Genomic DNA, 19,774 nt, shown 5'->3' with positions numbered 1-19,774 from the left:
AAAAAAAAAAAAAAAAAAAAAGGCTAAAAAAGGAAATTCAATGCTAATAAATCAAGTTCAGTGAACTTAGAACAAACTTGGTTCAACAACCATTATTTCAGTCAAGCTTCAAGGAGAAAAAGAGCCCCTAGTAAGTAGTCATCTTCTTAGATCTTCCTGAACAGTACAGTTTTCAAAAACAAGATTGCGTGATTTTTAGATGTCATTTCTGCAAGTGTTTATTGAGTATTTTTCTTCCTATGCCAGGTGTAGTAGAAGATGCTAGGTTCGCAAAGGTGACTGAGTTCTTTGACACCATTGGGTAGCTCACAGGCTAGATGGGAAAGTAGAATTATACAGGAGTTACTGTAGAGTGTCAAGTGACTAGGAGAGTGGTATATGCAAAATTATACGAATGTTTAAAAGAACGAGAAATTGACTTTCCCTAGGGTCTTCCAGAATGATTTGGCAAAAGAACTGGTAGCATTTGAGCTGGATTTTAAGAAGAGTGATTTTTCAGATGAGAAGGCAGGGCAAGTGTTTGAGGCAGAGGAGCTAGCATAATATACAAAGGCAGTGAGAAGCTTTGCAGCAGCTTGTCTTTCTTTGGTATTGCTCCTGGAGAGACATTTTTGTAAGAAGAAAAAAATATAAGAAAATTCATAGAAAATCAATAAAGCTCTCTCTCATGTGTGTCATTTCAGAAACTTGAATTTAGTAGATCATCCAAGAATGGTCAGGCTCCAGTCAAGAGTCGAAACTAACCTAACTCATGAACAAAAAAGTCTAAAAACCAGAATACTGAAAAATTAATACAGAGACAAAATTATTTCTTTCCAGTAGCGAGAATGCCAGTTTCTTCGTCCAGGGCACACATTCCTCAAAACTGAGGTCCTTGGAGAAAGAAGTTATTTTACAAAACAACTACTGCTTTGTAGATCTGAGCTGGAGAACTTTATGGAGCATTGTATTCAACCTAGGATAATGCCTGGAGATTGTCTCACTAAAGAATATAAAATTCTAGTGGAGGAACACTGGAACAGCTAAGAGGGAGCTCATAGAGGAAAAACCCAGGCACTGGAGGCAGACAGACCTGACCATAAATGCTGTCATAACCACATACCAACTGTGTGACTTTAGGCAAGGCATGCCACATTTCTGAGCCTTAGTTTGCTCACTTTTCAAACAGAAATCATAATGTTGACTTTCTAAAGTTGTTAAAATAATTCAAATTAATACACCTAAGGAAACTAGTATTCGTCCTCTCACATACTCAATACATTGAAATCAGTGTTTTGTGCTTGTCATCATGATTACCTGGCAGATACACTGCCTCTTTTCCCTGTTGAAAAGCAAATTCCCATCCGGGCACAGTGGTTCACGCCTATAGTCCCAGCACTTTGGGAGGCTGAGGTGGGCGGATCACCTGAGGTCAAGAGTTCGAGACCAGCCTGGCCAACATGACAAAACCCCATCTCTACTAAAAATACAAAAATTAGCCAGGGTGTGGTAGGGCGCACCTGTAATCCCAGCTAACCTGGGGGACTGAGACAGGAGAATCACTTGAACCTGGGAAATGGAGGTTGCAGTCAGCCAAGATCGTGCCACTGCACCCTAGCCTGGGTGACAGAGTGAGACTCCAGCTAAAAAAAAAGAAAAGAAAAGAAAATTTAAAAAGAAAAAAAAATTCCCATTTACAGTGTTTCTTTCTGCCCATCTGTTGTGTCTTTCATATAAATATGTTAGAGTGCTCACATTTAAAGCTCATGTTTTATCATTTTATAGTAGGATGATGTTTCAGTGGTGAGCCTGAGGAAATGTCATGGCCTACACAGCAAATCATTTACAGAACATCTCTTAAAGTAGATCGTCCCAAAATACTGAATGTTATAAGTTTCACATTGTTCCATGAAAGGGACATACGTGCAAAGTGTCCACCAAACGCAGAGGGAGCTAAGAAACCAAGGAACAGAGCAGAAAAATCCAGTTTGTTGGCAAAGGGTGCTTTATTGGGGAACTTACAGACAGAAGCATGGTCTTGAGTGACCACAAGAAAAGTAGGCCTTTGCACTACAGCCTTCCAGATACAGGGTTTCTGTATCCTGGGGGAAAAGTGTATTTGCTCTGGAAGGAATGAGTGGGTGGCTGAAAGAATGCTATGGGTGTCACAGCTACGGGTGATGTATGCAACAAGATCAAAGGTGGTTGTGGAGGAAAGGGGAAATTCAGAGTAAATAAGTGTTTCTACATAGAGAGTAAATCATCAACTAGACATCTTGGAGGCATTCCCAGACTCAGGGTTAGTCAGGAGTCAACATGGCGGACTAGCATCTAAGATGGAATCACTCTTGTTCCCACACACGTTACCACCCATCGGTGTCCTTTTCTAAGGGGATCATCTCTTACACTTTCTCCCCAAACCTGGAATACTTGCTACTTACAGTAACTAACTTATTCTTTAATCATTATGTGTGGGTTTTTTTCCTCTGAAGAAACATATTAGAGGTTGTGCTCAGCTTGCCTGAATTATATACAAGTAAAGAATAATGTAATTATTCCATTAAGATGATATGGGAGAAAAATGAGAGGAAGATAATAACAATGATCTCAGATACCATACATGTCTGTACCTGCAGGCAATGATGCTCCATTTTCTGTGATTTTTCTTTTTAAGTGAAAATAAGTTACAGCAGCAATATGAATTATCCAACTTTGAATTTCCTACTGGCATTTGTTTAAAACATACTTTTATAAAACCTCACCACTGTCTTTTAAAGAGGATATTGATGGTGTGATGTACTTGGGCTGTGAGGTCCAAAGTATAGTAACTACTTAGGCTGTCTTTTCTAAGACAACTTTAGGGCACAGGGACTCTATTGCATAAAGCAGGCTACAGAAGAGTTTATTGGCTGGGTGCGGTGACTCACGCCTGTAATCCCAGCACTTTGGGAAGCCGAGGCGGGCGGATCACAAGGTCAAGAGAGCAATACCATTCTGGCCAACATGGTGAAACCCTGTCTCTACTAACAATACAAAAATTAGCTGGGCATGGTGGCGGGTGCCTGTAGTCCCAGCTACTCCGGAGGCTGAGGCAGGAGACAAAGGTTGCAGTGAGCCGAGATTGCACCACTGCACTCCAGCCTGGCGACAGAGCGAGACTCCATTAAAAAAAAAGAAAAAAAAAAAAGTTTATTTCACTTTATTAGCATCCTGACCTGTTTCCATCCCCAGTTTGAACTTACCAAGTAGGTTATGCTGAACATAAGCCTCTATAGATCAGTTGATATGAAAAACTGCTTTTTCATAGTTATCTTGGTTTTATAGAAAAATGGAATGTTTTGATTCTGTTCAATAACTAAGACAAACCAATACAGACTAAAAGGTCTGTATCTTTATAAACTCCATTCTTTGAAAATCAAGTTAGATAAGATTTCTGATGCTTTGTGTACAAGTACAAAAAGCGTTCTAATTCAAGCCAGTTAAAGTGGAGTCAGAAATGGGCTTCCCCAGATGTATTTGCATCATCAAGAGAGATCTGGCACTAAGGACTTGCAGTGTGGGCTGGAGGCAAAGGCACAGGAAAGCTCAAGAGAGCTTTGGTAAGAAGTAGAGACAGCGTCAGTTGTAGCAAACTGAAACAGAAGGTGAGGCAGGGTTTTTACTGGTACCTCTGGGCACACACATTGCACACAAAGGGTCCTAGAAACGACTATTTTAGTACACATTAAAAAACCATTGTAGTACACATTACAAAAACAGACACATAAGCCAGTGAAACAGAATTGAGAGCCCAAAAATAAAGCTGCACATCTATAACCATATGATCTTTAGCAAAGTCAACAAAAATAAGCAATGGAGAAAGGATTCCTTATTCAATAATGATTCTGGGATAACTGGCTAGCCACATTCAGAATAATGAAGCTGGACCCCTACCTTATGCCAATACAAAAATTAAAATGGATTAAAGATTAATATAAGACCTCAAAATATAAAAATCCTAGAAGAAAACCTAGGATATATCATTCTGGACAATGGCCTTGGCAAATAATTCATCACTAAGTCCTCAAAAGCAATTGCAGCAGAAACCAAACTTGACAAGCGGGACCTAAACTAAATTAAACTAATGAATTAAACTAAAGAGCTTCTGCACAGCAAAAGAAACTATCCACAGAATTAACAGATAACCTAGAGGATAGGAGAAAATATTTGCAAACTATGCATCTGTCAAAGGTCTAATAAAAAAATCTATGAGGAACTTAATGCAACAAGCAAGAAACAACCGCATTAAAAAGTGGGCAAAGGACATGGACAGACGCTTCTCAAAAGAAGACATACAAGCAGCCAGCAAACATACAAGAAAATGCTCAACATTTCTGATCATCAGAGAACTGTAAATCAAAACCACAATGATATACCATCTCACACCGGTCAAAATGGCTATTACTAAAAAGTCAATAAATAACAAATGCTGGCAAGGCTATGGAGAAAACAGAATGTTTATACTCCATTGGTGGGAATGTAAATTAGTTCAGTCATTGGGGAAAGTTGTCTGGAGATTTCTCAAAGACCTAAAAATAGAGCTACCATTCATCCCAGCAATCCCATTACCAGCTATATATTCAAAGGAAAACAAATCATTCTACCAAAAAGACATGTGCACTTGTATGTTCATCACAGCACTATTCACAACGGCAAAGACATAAAATCAACCTAGGTGCACATCAATGGCATATTGAATAAAGAAAATTTGGCATTTAATTTACACAATGGCATTTAATTTTCCATGGAATACTATACAGCCATGAAAAAGAATGAAATTATGTCCTTTGCAGCAACATAGATACAGCTGGAGACCATTATCCAAAGCAAATTAGCACAAGAAAAGAAAACCAACTACCACATGTTCTCACTTGTAAGAGGGAGCTAAACATTAGGGAGACGTAGACATAAGGATGAGAGCAGTAGACAATGGAGGGTTCTGTAGGGGGGAATGATGGAGAGGTACAAAGGCTGAAAAAGTACCTGTTGGAGACTTTGCTCACTACATGGGTGTTGGGATCAGTCATACCCCAAAGCTCAGCATCATGCAATATACCCATGTAACAAACCTGCATATGTACCCCCTGAATCTAAACTAAATATTACAAGTATTATTTTAAAAAAAGAAATGAGAACAAATGGAACAATGTCTTTAGGCTGGCTCCTTTCAAGGGTTGAATCTCTAATGTCCAAATAGGATTTTAACTCCAAGAAATTGAAATGCCCAATAAAGACAGGAGCCTCCCCTGTACTTACTTGTATGACTCATCTCACCCATCACACCTAATTCCTAGTTCATTTGATATTTTGTCCATTTGAACTTTTTGCATTGATTTTTCTTTTTTCAAATATTGCACTAAAATATTATTTATTTTGATTTTTATTTTTTCAAATATTGCATTAAGGTGTTATTTATTTTGATTACCGAGTTTTTTGACACTCCCATAGATTTTGCACCTGAGGTGACTGCATCATTCACGCCATCCTAGTGGTAAGACTATTAATATTACATTTCGTTCTTGGGCTATCTCAAAAGACCTTAATGACAATGTAGATTTTGTCAAGATCATGGTAACCACATTAATTTTTGAAGTGAATTAAATTTTGAATTTGAAGGACAAGGAATATTTAGCCAGAAAAAAACATGTATTTAGTATGGAAGGGAGAGATGTGTGTGGGAGAGATACAGACTTTTCTGGTATGTATGGCAAAACCAACATATGACAGTTGCAGAAGGAAAAGTTTGTTCCCCACATAAGAACCTCCCAATGTAAACAATTAAAGTCATTCAAAACATCACATTATCTTGTAGGGTGATGATTTATGCCTCAGTAAATGTTCAACCAAAGGCCTGTCTTTTCTCTAGTATGTTGTGAAGGGTTTCAGACCCATGGTGAGAGATCGTACTTAATGCCCCTAAACAACTAGACAAGATCAAGTTCTACTTGCCAAAACCATACTAAAGTAATAATAAAAGGATATTGAGAATGAATATATCTTTCATACATTATAATAAGAAGCCAGCAAAAAGAAAGTATTCTAGTTGGCTAACCACAGCAATTGTAGGCTGACATAAAATAATTATAGCTGCTTTGGGATAAATAGTACTTTTTCCTTCAGGGACAGATTTTAAGTTGGTCAGTTACCATTGGTAGAAATCTTGCTGTATCCAAAGTTTTGTTTTGGGGAAGAGATGACAAGGAACTTATGATCAGCTAAAGAGATCAAATACATGGTGAACTAATTTAAAAGAATTTTGAAATAAACACATAAAACAAACCAAATTATTAGCCTATATGACTTTAGAACTGTGTCTTGAATCTTGAATAGCTGATAAAATAACAGTGCCTTAAATATCTGCATGCTCCGTTAATAACTCCATTATCTATAATATTAGAAAACTGAGAATGTAAGATATTGGGAAAAATGAAAGAACTTCATTTTTCTAAAAGTAGACATTATATTTTTCTTTATCTAAAACATTGCAGTGCTTTCAAATATATCCATTCCATCAACACAAGTTGTGTGTGTGTGTGTGTGTGTTTTCATCTGGATTCCCTTTGGCATTTAATTTCGACAGTTACATGTTTTATAAGAGCTTTAAGAGGGCCTCTACAGTTCTATTTTATTGTCCTCTGAAGAACTTTCCAAGCCTTTGTCATTCACTTTTAATGAATCCATCCCTGCATGCCTGTTTTTGAAGCCAGGTGTTAGTGACTCCTAAAATCACGTTCTAGGGAACAGAGTTTTAAAAGTTAATAGATTTCATGTGTTTTAGAGAAGCTCAAGGTTTACAGAAAATTAAACAAAATATGCAGAGAGTTCCAATAAAATGCCTCAATACCACCTATAATGAAAAACTTACCATAATATGGTACATTTGTTACAATTAATGAGCCAAGATTAATACATAATTGTTAACAAAACTCCATAATTTATATTAGGGTTAATGCTTTGTGTTATACATTCTGTGGGTATTCAGAAATGTATAACATTTTTCCACCATTTAGTTTTACTGCCCTAAAAATTCTTTGTGTTCTGCCTATTTATCCATATCCCTACCCTAACCCCTGGCAACCACTTATCTTTTTACCATCTCCATAGTTTTACCTTTTACAGAATGTCATAGGGTTGGAGTTACACAGTGTAGAGCCTTTTCTTCTTTCACTTAACAAGATTCGTTATAGTTTCCCCATGTCTTTGCATGGCAGGATACTTCATTGCTTTTTATCACTGAATATTCCATTGTATGAATATACCACAGTTTATCCAGTTACCCATTGAAGAACATCTTAATTGATTCCACATGTGGCAATTACAAATGGAGCTGCTATAAACCTTCATGTACAGATTTTTTTTTTGAAGACATAAGTTTCCAATTCATTTGAGTAAATACCTAGGAAAGTAGATCATATGGTAAGAGAATATTTAGCTTTGTGAGAAACTTCCAGTCTTCCAAAGCGGCTACACTATTTTGCATTCCCACCAGCAATGAATGCAAGTTCCTGTTGCTCCACATCCTCACCAGCATTTAATGTTTTCAATGTTTTGGATTTTAGCCATTTAATAGATATGGTATCTCATTGTTATTTAAATTTACAATTCTCTAAAAACATATGATATTGAGCACCTTTTCACATGCATATTTGCCAAGTGTATATCTTCTTCATTGAGATTTCTGTTCAGATATTATATTTTGCCCATTTTTTAATTGGGTTGTTATTTTCTTATTGTTGAATTCTAACAGTTCCTTGTATATTGTGGATACCAGTGCTTTATCAGATATGTTTTGCAAAAATTTTCCCCCAGTCTGTAGTTTGTCTTTCATTGTCTTAATGGTATATTTAAAAGAATCGAAATTTTAAATTTTAATAGAATCCAACTTATAATTTTTTTCTCATAAATTGTGCTTTTGATGTTGTGTCTAAAAAGTCATTACCAAACTCAAGGTCACCTAGATTTTCTCCTATGTTATACTCTAAAGGTTTTATAGTTTCACATTTTATTTTTAGGTCTATAATCTAAAAGTTAATTTTTGTGAAATTTGTAAAATCTGGGGTCTATATTCATTTTTTTGCCTGTAGAGGTCTAGTTGTTCCAGCACCATTTTTTGAAATGGATCTTCTCTCCATTCGATTACCTTTTCTACCTTGTCCGAGTCTCTTCCTGAAATCTCTATTCTACTTCCTTGATTAATTTTTTCTATTCTTTTGCCAATACCACACCACCTCAATTATTATAGATTTATAGTAAGTTTTGAAGTTTGATAGTGTCAACTCTCTGTCATCGTATTTCTTTGGTATTGTGTTGTCTAATTTGGGTCTTTTGCTTTCCACTTAAAAGACCAATACCACACCACCTCGGTTATTACAGATTTATAGTAAGTTTTGAAGTTTAATAGTGTCAATTCTCTGTCATTGTATTTCTTCAGTATTGTGTTGTCTAATTTGGTCTTTTGCTTTCCACTTAAACTTTGGAATCAGTTTGCCAATATCCTCAAAATATGCTAGGATTTATATTGAGATTGCATTGAATTCACAGGTCAAGTTGGAAAGAACTCACATATTTACAATATTGAGTCTTCTTATCCACATATTTGGTGTATCTTTCCATTGATTTTGATCTTTGATTTCTTTTAAAAGAATTTTATACTCATTAATATATATCTTCTACATACATTGTTAGGTGTATGCCTAAGTTTTGCTGCTTATGTAAATAGTATTGTGTTTTGAAATTCATATTTCAATTTTTCATTGCTGGTACATAGGAAAACCGCTTTTTTTGTATTCTGCAACTTTGCTATGATCACTTAGTTTTAAGAGTTTTTTGTTGTTGTTTCTTTGGGATCTTCTACATAGACAAACATGTCTTCCTGAACAAAGATGTATTTCATCCTTTTCAAACTGTATACCTTTTATTTCTTTTTCTTGTCTTATTATACTGGCAAATAGGAGTAGTGAGAGGGGACATTCTTGCATTTTTCCAGGTTTTAGTGGGAAAGCATCTAGTTTCTTTTTTTTCAAGAGAATTAAATCGTTTATTGATTACACATGATAATGGATGATACACAAGCTTCATTCCCATCTGTAATTTTATCTGGTACCATTATTCTATTTAGTATATGGTATAAGATGTGCCAACACTCATTTTTATAACCAAGAATTTCATGATTTTGCTTGGGTAATCCTTTTTACTGGTGAACTCCATTCAGGTCACAACAGTAACTATCAGTTCAATTATACCAAGGTTTCTGAAGACAATGGCTTCTCCACCCCAGCAGGTTGTATATAAATTCCAAACAGAACCTGGCATCACCCTGAAGGAATTCTAACTTCACACTGTTGGGGGAAATTTACCAAGATGGCCTCGGAGCAGACTAACTTTACACAGCACATTATTAAAAAAAAAAAAAAAAGACATTTATTCAGCATCACAATCAGACTATTACATTTAGCAATCAACAGCAAAAAAAAAAAAAACTACATTAAAACATTTTGTTGAAATGCGTTACACTTTCCACAGAATAGAAACTAAAGTAACCTATTATACAATTAGTCACAAATACAGTCCTCGAGTTTTTTGCCCATACACATGAGTATTTGTCTAAAACATGTCTTCTGTGTAGCAGCTAGGTGCTGCCACCACTGTGCTTGGCTGAGTTCACAAATCTTTGGTAACCTGTAGCTTCCCTGTCACTTCTCTGACTCTCCTCTTCTGCTAAGCTTTGTTTCCTAATTAAAATATTCTGCCACTGCTGTAACTACTGCTGTTACTGGAACCACCATAGCCACCTTGGTTTTGTGGTTTGACAAAGTATTGGCTTCCATCACCACAGAGGCCAGAGCTTCTACCTCCAAAGTTTCCTCCCTTCATGGATCCAAAATGTGAAGACTGATTGTTGTAATTGCCAAAATCATTGTAGCTTCCACCACCTCCAAAATTGCTTCCATCATTACCAAATCCATTATAGCCATCCCCACTGCCACCAGATCTACCACCACCACGGCTGCCACCAAAGTCACCATGACCACTGATGTTTGCCCCACGACCACTGACGGTTTCCCCCACGACCAAAGTTGTCATTCCCACCGAAACCACCTCCACGATCACCACCGAAGTTTCCAGAACCACTTCAACCTCTTTGGCTGGATGAAGCACTAGCTATCTCTTGCTTTGACGGGACTTTTCCTGACTTCACGGTTGTGACCATTCACAGTATGGTATTTCTGAATGACAGTCTTATCCACGGAGTCATGGTCATCAAAGGTTACAAAGGCAAAAGTCCCTTTTCTTGCCACTGCCTCGGTCAGTCATGATTTCAATCCCTTCAATTTTTCCATCCTGTTCAAAATAATCTCTTAGGTGATGTTCTTCTGCACCTTCTTTAATGCCACCAACAAATATATTTTTCACAGTTAAGTGGGCACCTGGTCTTTGAGAATCTTGAGACAGCTCTCTTTGGTTCCACAACTCTCCCATCCACCTTGTGTGGCCTTCCATTCATGGCCGCATCCCCATTCTCCACGGTGGCCTATGTGACAGACCCAAAGCCCATGGAGCACTTGGTGTTTGAATCTCTCATTACCACACTTTCCCTCATGTGGTATGAGCATTCCCCATTGCTCAAAATGGCTCCTCACTCTCTCATCGGTTGTTTCAAAGCTCAGCCCTCCAAGGAAGAGCTTCCTCAGCTGTTCGGGCTCTTTAGGAGACTGACTTAGGCATGAGGGCAGAGAGAAGAGAGACTTTTCATTTTGTACTATTTTAGCTGTAGGTTTTTTTGTAGGCTTTTTTTTTTAAATCAAGTTGGGAACATTCCCCTGTATTTCTAGTTTACTAAGGGTCTTTATCATGACTCGGTGCTAGATTTTGTCAAATGATTTCTCTGCATGTGTTGATATGATTGCATGATTTTTCTTTAGCCTGTTGACGTGATGGGTTGGATTAATTGATGTACAAATTGTCAGCCATCCTGCATACATGGAAAAAATATCACCTGGTCATGATGTAAAATATTTTATACATTGTTGGATATAATATGCCAATATTTTGTTGGTGGTTTTGCATCTATGTTTATGAGGGGTATTGGTCTGTAGTCTTCCTTTTTGGTAATGTCTTTTTATGGTTTTGGTATTAGAGTAATGCTGGTCTTGTAAAATTAGTTAGAAAATATTCCTCTGCTTCTATTTTCTGGAAGAGGTTGTACGGAGTATTATTTCTTCCTCAAATGTTTGGTAGAATTCCCCAGTGAAGTTATCTGGGCTCGGTGGCTTTTTGTTTAGGTAAGTTGTTATTGTTGATTCAATTTCTTCAGTAAGTACAAGCCTATTTAGATAATCTGTTTCTCCTAGTGTGCGTGTTGGTAGATTGTATCTTTCAAAAACTTGGTTCATTTTACCTAAGTTATCAAATTTGTGGGGTACAGTTGTTCATAATATTCTTTTAGCATTTTTAGGATAAAGAACATCAGTAGTGATGGCCTCCTTTTCAGTTATTGTACTAGCAATTGGTGTCTTTTTTTTTTTTTCTTAATTAGCCTGGCTAGAGCCTCATCAATATTAATTGTTTTAAGCAACCAGATTTTGGTTTCATTTAATTTCTCTATTGATTTTCAATTTTATTGATTTCTGCTCTGATTTTTATTATTTGTTTTCTTCTATTTGGTTTAGATTTAATTTGCTTTTGTTCTTCTAGTTTTCTGAGATGGGAATTTAGATTATTGATTTTAGATCTTTCTTTATTCTAATGTATACATTCAATTTCCCTCAAGACGCTGCTTTCACTACATCCTGTGAATTTTGATAAAATGTGCTTTTATTTTCATTTAGCTTGAAATTCTTTAAATTTTCTCCTGAGACTTCTTCTTTGGTCCATGTGTTATTCTTAAGTGTATTGTTTAATTTCTAGGTACTTTGAGATTTTCCAGCTATCTTTCTATTGTTGATTTCTAGTTTAATTCTGTTGTTGGAGATCATGCTTTGAAAGATTTCTACTCTTTTACATTTTTAAGGTGTGTCTTATGACCCAGAATGTGGTCTATCTTGGTGCATGTCATGAGAACTTGAGATGATTATAGACTCTGCTGCCGTTGCATTAATTATTCTATAAATGGCCATTAAATTCAGCTGATTGATGGTGCTGCTCAATTTGATTCTGTCCTTCCTGATTTTCTGCTGCTAGATCTGTCAACCACAGATATATGTGTGTTGAAGCCTCCAGTGATATTAAGTATTCATCCATTTCTCTTTGTAATCTGTCCATTTTTACCTCAAGTATTTTGATGATCTGTTGTTAAGCATATACACATTAAAGGTTGTTATGTCTTTGTGGAGAATTGAACCCTCTATTGCTATGCGATAAAATCACTTTATCCCTGAAAATTTTTTTTAGAGCCTTTGTCTGAAATTAATTTATCTAATCTAGCTTTATTTTGATAAATTTTAGCACGGCATATCTTTCCTCATCCTTTAACTTAATCTATCTGTGTCTTTGTATTTAAAGCGAGTTTCTTCTGAACAGAATATAGTTGGTTCTCTTATATCCACTCTGATAGTCCCTGTCTTTTACTTGATGTATATCATTCACATTTAAAGTGATTATTGATATAGTTGGTTTAATATCTGTAACTGTTACATTAATGTTTACAAGTGTTTTTTATTAGTTTCCTTTTGGCTTCCTGTCTCTTTCTGCCTTCTCTGATTTTAAATGAACATTATGTATAATTCTGTTTTCTCTTTTTGCCCAGTATCAATAATTCCTTTTAAATGTTTTAAGGTTTTTCTAGAGTTTACACTATACATTCACAATGAATCCAAGTCCATTTTTAGATAACACTGTATACTTAACATATAATGCAAGCATCCCATAACAGAGTATTCCTACTTTCTCCTTTTTATCTCTTACAATATTGCTGTCATTCCTTTCCCTTAGGCTATAACTGAATACATTGTTGCTGGTATCATTGTGAATACGTTTTTATCCATCAGATCAATTAAGAAATTTTTTATAAAGAGATTTTGTTTGACCTTCATTTATTCCTTCTCTAAAAGTCTTCCTTTCTTTCTGTAGTTTCAACCTATTATCATTCTCCCTTTTCTGAAGAACTGTTTTTAAACATTCTTTTCAAGGCAGGTCTTTTATCAATAAATTCTCTCAGTTTTTGTTTGTCTAAGAAAGTCTTTATTTTTCCTTCACTTTTGATAATTCCACAAAATACTAATTCTAGGTTAATGGGTTTTTTTCTTTAGAGACTTTAAATCTATCACCCCACTCTCCTCTTGCTTGTATGGTTTCTGATGTGAAATCCAAAGCAGTTATTAGATTTTTTTTTTCTCTCCAGGTAAGGCTTCCCTCACCCCATCTACCCTTGCTCCTTTCAAGATTTCTCTTCATGTTTGGTTCTCTGAAGTGAAAATATGATATGTCTGTGGTTGCTCTGATAGTTATCGTGTTTGGTGTTGTTTGAGTTTCCTGGTTGTATGTCTTGGTGAATTCATTTACTAGAGCCACCATAACAAAATATAACAGACTGTATGGCTTAAGCAATAGAAATTTATTCTCTCATCAATAAAAGTGAGGGTAGAAGTGCTGTGGATACTGGAAGTGCAAGAACAAGGTGCTGGCAGGATTGATTTCTCTTGAGGCTCTCTCCGTGGCTTTCAGAAGGCCACCCTCCCCTGTGTCCTCACATGGCCTTTTCTCTGTCTAGGCCCATCTCCTGAGTCTTTTCCTCTTAGAAGGACATCAGTCATATTGGATTAGGACCGCACCCTTATGACCTCATGTGACCTTAATTACCTCTTTAATGACTTACTACAGCCACATTCTGAGGTTACTGGGAGTTAGGGCTTTGACATAAGTTGAGGTTGGGGGAACAGGAGGGCACAATTAAGCTCATAACACTATCTATCTATCATTAACTGGGGGAAGATCTCAGTTATTATTGCTTCAAATATGCCTTCTGTTCTTTTCTCTCTTTCTTCTCTGATTTTCCCATTACATGTATGTTATGCCTTTTATATTAAAATTACCCCCACAGTTCTTAGACATTCTGTTCTGTCTTCTCTCTCTCTCTATTTTATTTTTTGGACAGTGTCTCACTCTGTCACCCAGGCTGAAGAGCAATGGCATGATCTTGGCTCCCTGCAACCTCTGCCTCCCGAGTTCTAGCAATTCTCATGCTCAGCCTCCTTCATAGCTGGTATTACAAGCATGCGCCACCATGCACTAATTTTTTTTTTTCATATTTTTAGTAGACACAGGGTTTCACCATGTTGGCCAGGCTGGTCTTGAACTCCTGGCCTCAAGTGATCAGCCCGCCTTGGCCTCCCAAAGTGCTGGGATTACAGCATGAGCCACGGCGCCTGACATGTCCTCTCTTTTTTATATATTTCTTTCTCTTTATATTTCAGTTTGGAAGTTTCTATTGACACATGTCCAAACTCTACCGATTCTTTCCTCAGTTGTGTCCAGTCTGTTGAACTAATTTTTCGTTCTTCATTTCTATTACAATGGTTTTGATTTCTTGAATTTCATCATAGTTCCTTTTAATTTCAGGTCTGATGATTCCCATATATTTTCCATATTTAGTCTGGTTCTCATGCTTGCTCTGACTCTTCCAACTATGTTTTTCGTTGTTGAGTGTGCCTGGGAATTTTTGTTGTTGTTGACAGTAGGATGTGATGTACTAAATAAGTGAGGCATACAGGCCATTAGTGTGAGGGTTTATGTTTATCTGGCTAGGAACTGAGCTGTCTTTACTGTTTGCTGTAGCTAGAGGCTTTAGAGGCTAACATCCCCTCTGATGTCCTTGTTTTTATTCCCCGCTGTTGTCTTTGGGTTTTCCTAGAAACTTCTCCTTAAATAAGGTATGGGTCATGCAGTTCTTTCCGTCACTTTCCGTCGCATTCATCTGTTATGATACAGGAGCCCTATGGTATTGTGGGAAGGTGCAGAGGAAGGGGGATGCTTTGTGTAATCTGATGATTAGGACTCAGCCCCACAGTGAACCTCCACCCCTGGGCCACGATCACTACACGTGCTTCTTAGGTTTTTGGGGCTTTTCCTCTTTAGGTGCAGTGGGAAGGATAGAGGGGTTGGAGTTGGGTATTTACCTACTCCCAGGTACTATAGACTCTGCTATAATCTCAGTCTGTTGGGCTCTGGGTAATACAGTTTCTTTTGAGACAGGCCGTTGTTTAGAAGAGCAGAGTGACTGGGTGTATTTCAGAAGGGTTACTATTTTCCTCTCCCTTGTTGGAAGCATCAGGAAATTTCTCCCTGAACCTCACTGTGCAAACCGAGTAGGGCTCCTGGAAGTAAAAGTCCCAAATGTGTGGTAGCCCCCTTAAAACTGCTCCCTGATCCTCAAAGGAGTTTTTAATGCTCAAATTAATCCACATTGAGTGTCAAACAACTAGTCAGTTGCAATTTAAGTTTTTCTATCCCAAGGCTGGTTTTTCCAAAGCTTTCTGTTACACTAGGTCATGATTCTCTGTACATTTCTGTCTTTTTCTGCGATCATGGGGCCAATGGTTTGCCCTCTGACATCAATCCTCTGAGGGAATCTAAGAGGAATTGTTGGTTTTTACTTCTTCAGCTTTTTTTCTTTGTGAAGTTGGAGGGGAGGGATGACTTTCAAGCTCCTTAAATGCTAGAGCAGACTCCAGAGAGCAGATTTTTGCAAGGGAAAGAAGGATACACAAAGCATGACTATGTTGTTTTTATTTATTTATTTTGTTTCTGCTTTTCTTTCTTTTTTACAACTCCTTCAGTATTTCTACATGGAATAGTCTCTGAGTCAACCTCTGAGAGTAATAGGATACTTAAAGCTGGCTAACACGGTGAAACCCCGTCTCTACTAAAAATACAAAAAACTAGCCGGGCACGGTGGTGGGCGCCTGTGGTCCCAGCTACTCGGGAGGCTGAGGCAGGAGAATGGCGGGAACCCGGGAGGCGGAGCTTGCAGTGAGCTGAGATCCGGCCACTGCACTCCAGCCTGGGCGACAGAGCGAGACTCCCTCTCAAAAAAAAAAAAAAAAAGCTTGTTGTTTCTTCTCCGTGAGTTCTCCCTTTCCAATGAGCTTTGGAAAGTATCTGAAATCCAGCCATTAGTGTCATGGAAAATATCTCTTTTGAGGTAGTTATTTTCCCCCTTGGTTTCCCTTTAGCTTTGGAGCTGCTGTGAAACAGAAAAGGAGAGAAACCTGGCACTCTCAATTGGCAGGGCGTGGATAAAAGGAAAGAGAAATAAAATAAGATTGTTTTTATCTAAGCAGAATGCTAATAAGACTTGCATGTTTTTAAACGTTATACATTTTCTACCATCAACCTGTAAAGAACAAAATTAGAATGTTAATGTTCCAATGTTTATTCTCAAAGTTATCATAATCGATGAGTAGTTTCTAAATTGATGTGCCCTGGAACAAGATCAGAGATAGATCCAGGAAGAAAAATAAAACATTACATCTTACCAGGAATATCTCATCATCATTCAAAATTACAGATGCTCTGGGATAACTGAAGTTTTAAAGCACAAAATAAGCAACATTAAAAATATCCACTGATTCAGCCAAATTGCAGCAGTGTAGTCTCCTAATTTGTGAAAGTGATGGACTTTCATATAACTTCCTTAATAAAAAGAAGAGCCATATTTTCTGTATTTATTTTTGATTACTGATGGAGTTACATAGGCTGGTATTGGTATCACAGGTTTTAAACAAATATTCACCATAAACTAATTTTAGCAAAAATGAACAACAACAAAACCCATTTACCTAATATGACAGTGAGAACCAACTCATTGTGTAAGACTATTTATTAAAAGGAACTAAAACATTTAAGGCATTTTAAAAATGAAAATGATGACCCAAAGTATTCTATTCCTTTCAAAAATATTCCAAGTTTTTGTCATTTCAAAACACAGAACTTCCTGATGAAATGTGTAAGTCATTAAAAGTTCTGGCTTTTACCTTATTTATACAAGGACTAAAACATCTGATTTACTCTCTTACCCAAATTTTTACCTGTAGGTATGTATGTGTATGAATAGTGCACGTGCATATAAATGTGTTATATGCATACTTGCATCATGCATACATACAAAATAAAAAGTTATTCATATGGAGATTAAAATATTCTGAAGCATGGTTTCTGTAAAATAAAATTAAAGCCATATTAATATGTTTGGGATGTATCCCTGGTTTATAATCTCATTCTCTAGAAATGCTCTCTGTTGTAGTAAAAATAGCTTCACATATTCACTGAGCCACCAGCTTGGAAGTGTTTTGCTGGTTGTCTCTCTGAATGCTGAAGCAAGCCTGCTGAGATTAATTCCTACCGACCTGTGTTACTGATTTCTGGTTTGGCACCTTCCTCCCTGTGAGTATGCAGGCTTGTAGTCTTTTCATCTAAACCCATCAGTAAAGATATGAAAAGAGAAATAGAAAATATTTGATGGCAATAGATATTTAAACATGCCTAATTAGTATCTGTATTATTTTGTGTCTTTACATCATTACTCATATAGTATACAGGAAAAAAAATTCCATTAATGAAAACAGAATATGCATATGTAAATATATATATTTATTTATATATAAAAAATTATGTGTGTGTGTGTGTGTGTGTGTGTGTGTGTGTGTTGGGAGTGAGGGAGGAATGATTGCTTTATGTATAAAGCCCAAAATTGGAAGCTTTGAAATTCATCACAATTTGAACTCAGCAAAAGAAGCAATGTGCTTCCCAAGAAGGAACTAGTTCTGAAGCCTTTACAAGTCATTAGAATATTTTGAGGATTGCCCGTCTCTCATGTGCATTATAGTTCACTGTTTCTTGAAGTGTGGCCCTGACTTGCCTGTGACGATGGGGATGATGTTGAAGTACAGATTACTGGCCTCTTTCCCAACCAATTAAATCTGGGCTAGAGCTCAAGCATTGACATTATTAATAGGTTCTTCCAGATGTGCATTAATGTGGAAAAACCATTATATATTTAGCTTACTCAGGCAAATTAATTTGATATTTGCATTTCTGGTGGTCTGTACTTTTTGACTCATTTTAAATGGTTACTCCTGCTTGTCCAACTACATTTTAAATAATAGTATATCAGAAATCGGAATAATACTTAACAGCTTACATCACACCTTTACATGCATTATCTGATTTAATCCCTCACAGAAAATCTTTTTTTTTTTTCTGATGGAGTCTCGCTCGGAGTCTCACTGTGTCTCCCAGATTGGAGTGCAGTGGTGCGATCTCAGCTCACTGCAACCTCCGCCTCCCAGGTTCACACCATTCTCCTGCCTCAGCCTCCCGAGTAGCTGGGACTACAGGCACCCGTCACCGTGCTTGGCTAATTTTTTATATTTTTAGTAGAGACGGGGTTTCACTGTGTTAGCCAGGATGGTCTTGATCTCCTGACCTCGTGATCAGCCTTCCAAAGTGCTGGGATTACAGGCATGAGCCACCGCGTCTGGCCAGAAAATCTTTAAAGTACAGTAAGTCATACTCTACAAGTGAAAATCACAGTCAGATAGATAGAGGACCTACCCTATGACTAAAAACAATAGAGCTGGGATTGGAACCGAAGATTTCTGATTCGGTTTTGTGCTTTTCTCACTCCATCAGACTTGTCTTACATTCATGCTCCACTGGGCATGAGTGTTCTTCAGTTGGATTTCCATACCATTGTTGTGTTTACAAGACTTACAGATAGCTGGAATTTTAGCTACATGCACCCAGTATTTATGCAGTGGCTATCTAATTCTAAAGTAAAGACAAGATATCGGTGTTGGACAGAAAGATTTTTGAGTCACTAGAGTCAGGCTATAGTTAAAGCCATGGTTGTGGATGAGATCATTCAGAGAGGACATGTAGACTGAGACAAAAAGAGGGCCCAAGTTGGAACCTAGAGAACTTTAATATGTAAGAAGAAATCACCAGAAGAAGAACCAACGAGAGAAAACGAGAGATGTAGGGAGATCAGAAGTCAGGGAGAGGATGAGAACTGAAGAAGCCAATGTGGCAGTAAGCTTGCACTGCTTTCTCAAATATTTGGCAATGAAATGAGAGAGGGATGGATGGATGGATGGATGGATGGATGGATGGATGGATGGATGGATAAGGGGGAAAAGAGAGAGAAAGAACCTGCTTACAGGATGGAAATGATGCTGAGTCAGTGGTATGGTGTTCAGTATGGAAGGGAGTTGGATTTATTTGGGAATTAAAGGGAAGCTTCAATGAAAGGAGAGAGATTGAAAAAAAGACAATCAGTGCATCTGACACAGATGTTTAGCTTTTGCCCGGGATACAGTAGGAATGAACAAGAGAATTCTTTTTTAAAAAAATTTTTTAATTGGCTGGGCACAGTGGCTCAGGCCTGTAATCCCAGCACTTTGGGAGGCCAAGGCAGGTGGATCACACTCTGGCCTGACCAACACAGCAAAACCCCATCTCTACTACAAATACAAAAATTAGTTGGGCATTGTGGCACACACCTGTAATTCCAGCTACTCGGGAGGCTGAGGCATGAGAATCCCCTTGAAGCTGGGAGGCAGAGGTTGCAGTGAGCCAAGATCACACCACTGCACTCCAGCCTGGGCGACAGAGTGAGACTCTGTCTCAAAAACAAAATTGATTGACACATAATAGTTGTACCTATGTATAGGGTACGTAGTGATGTTGCAATACATATAATGTATGGTGATTAGATCAGGGTAATTAGCATATTCATTATCTCAAACACTATTATTTCTTT

At 37.3% G+C, this 19,774-nt stretch overlaps 1 protein-coding gene across 5 annotated transcripts in view; it reads left to right on the top strand.

Annotated features, from left to right (window-relative positions):
* The window catches only part of RGS7 (regulator of G-protein signaling 7), a 590,904-nt gene that overhangs the window by 440,103 nt on the left and 131,027 nt on the right, over positions 1–19,774 (top strand). The gene's annotated exons all lie outside the window — the stretch shown is intronic.

This window comes from Colobus angolensis, unplaced genomic scaffold (assembly GCF_000951035.1).
Source record: "Colobus angolensis palliatus isolate OR3802 unplaced genomic scaffold, Cang.pa_1.0 Scaffold40, whole genome shotgun sequence".
NCBI lineage: Eukaryota > Metazoa > Chordata > Mammalia > Primates > Cercopithecidae > Colobus > Colobus angolensis.
Note: the sequence above shows the minus strand (reverse complement) of the source record. Positions and strands in the feature narration are given on the sequence as shown.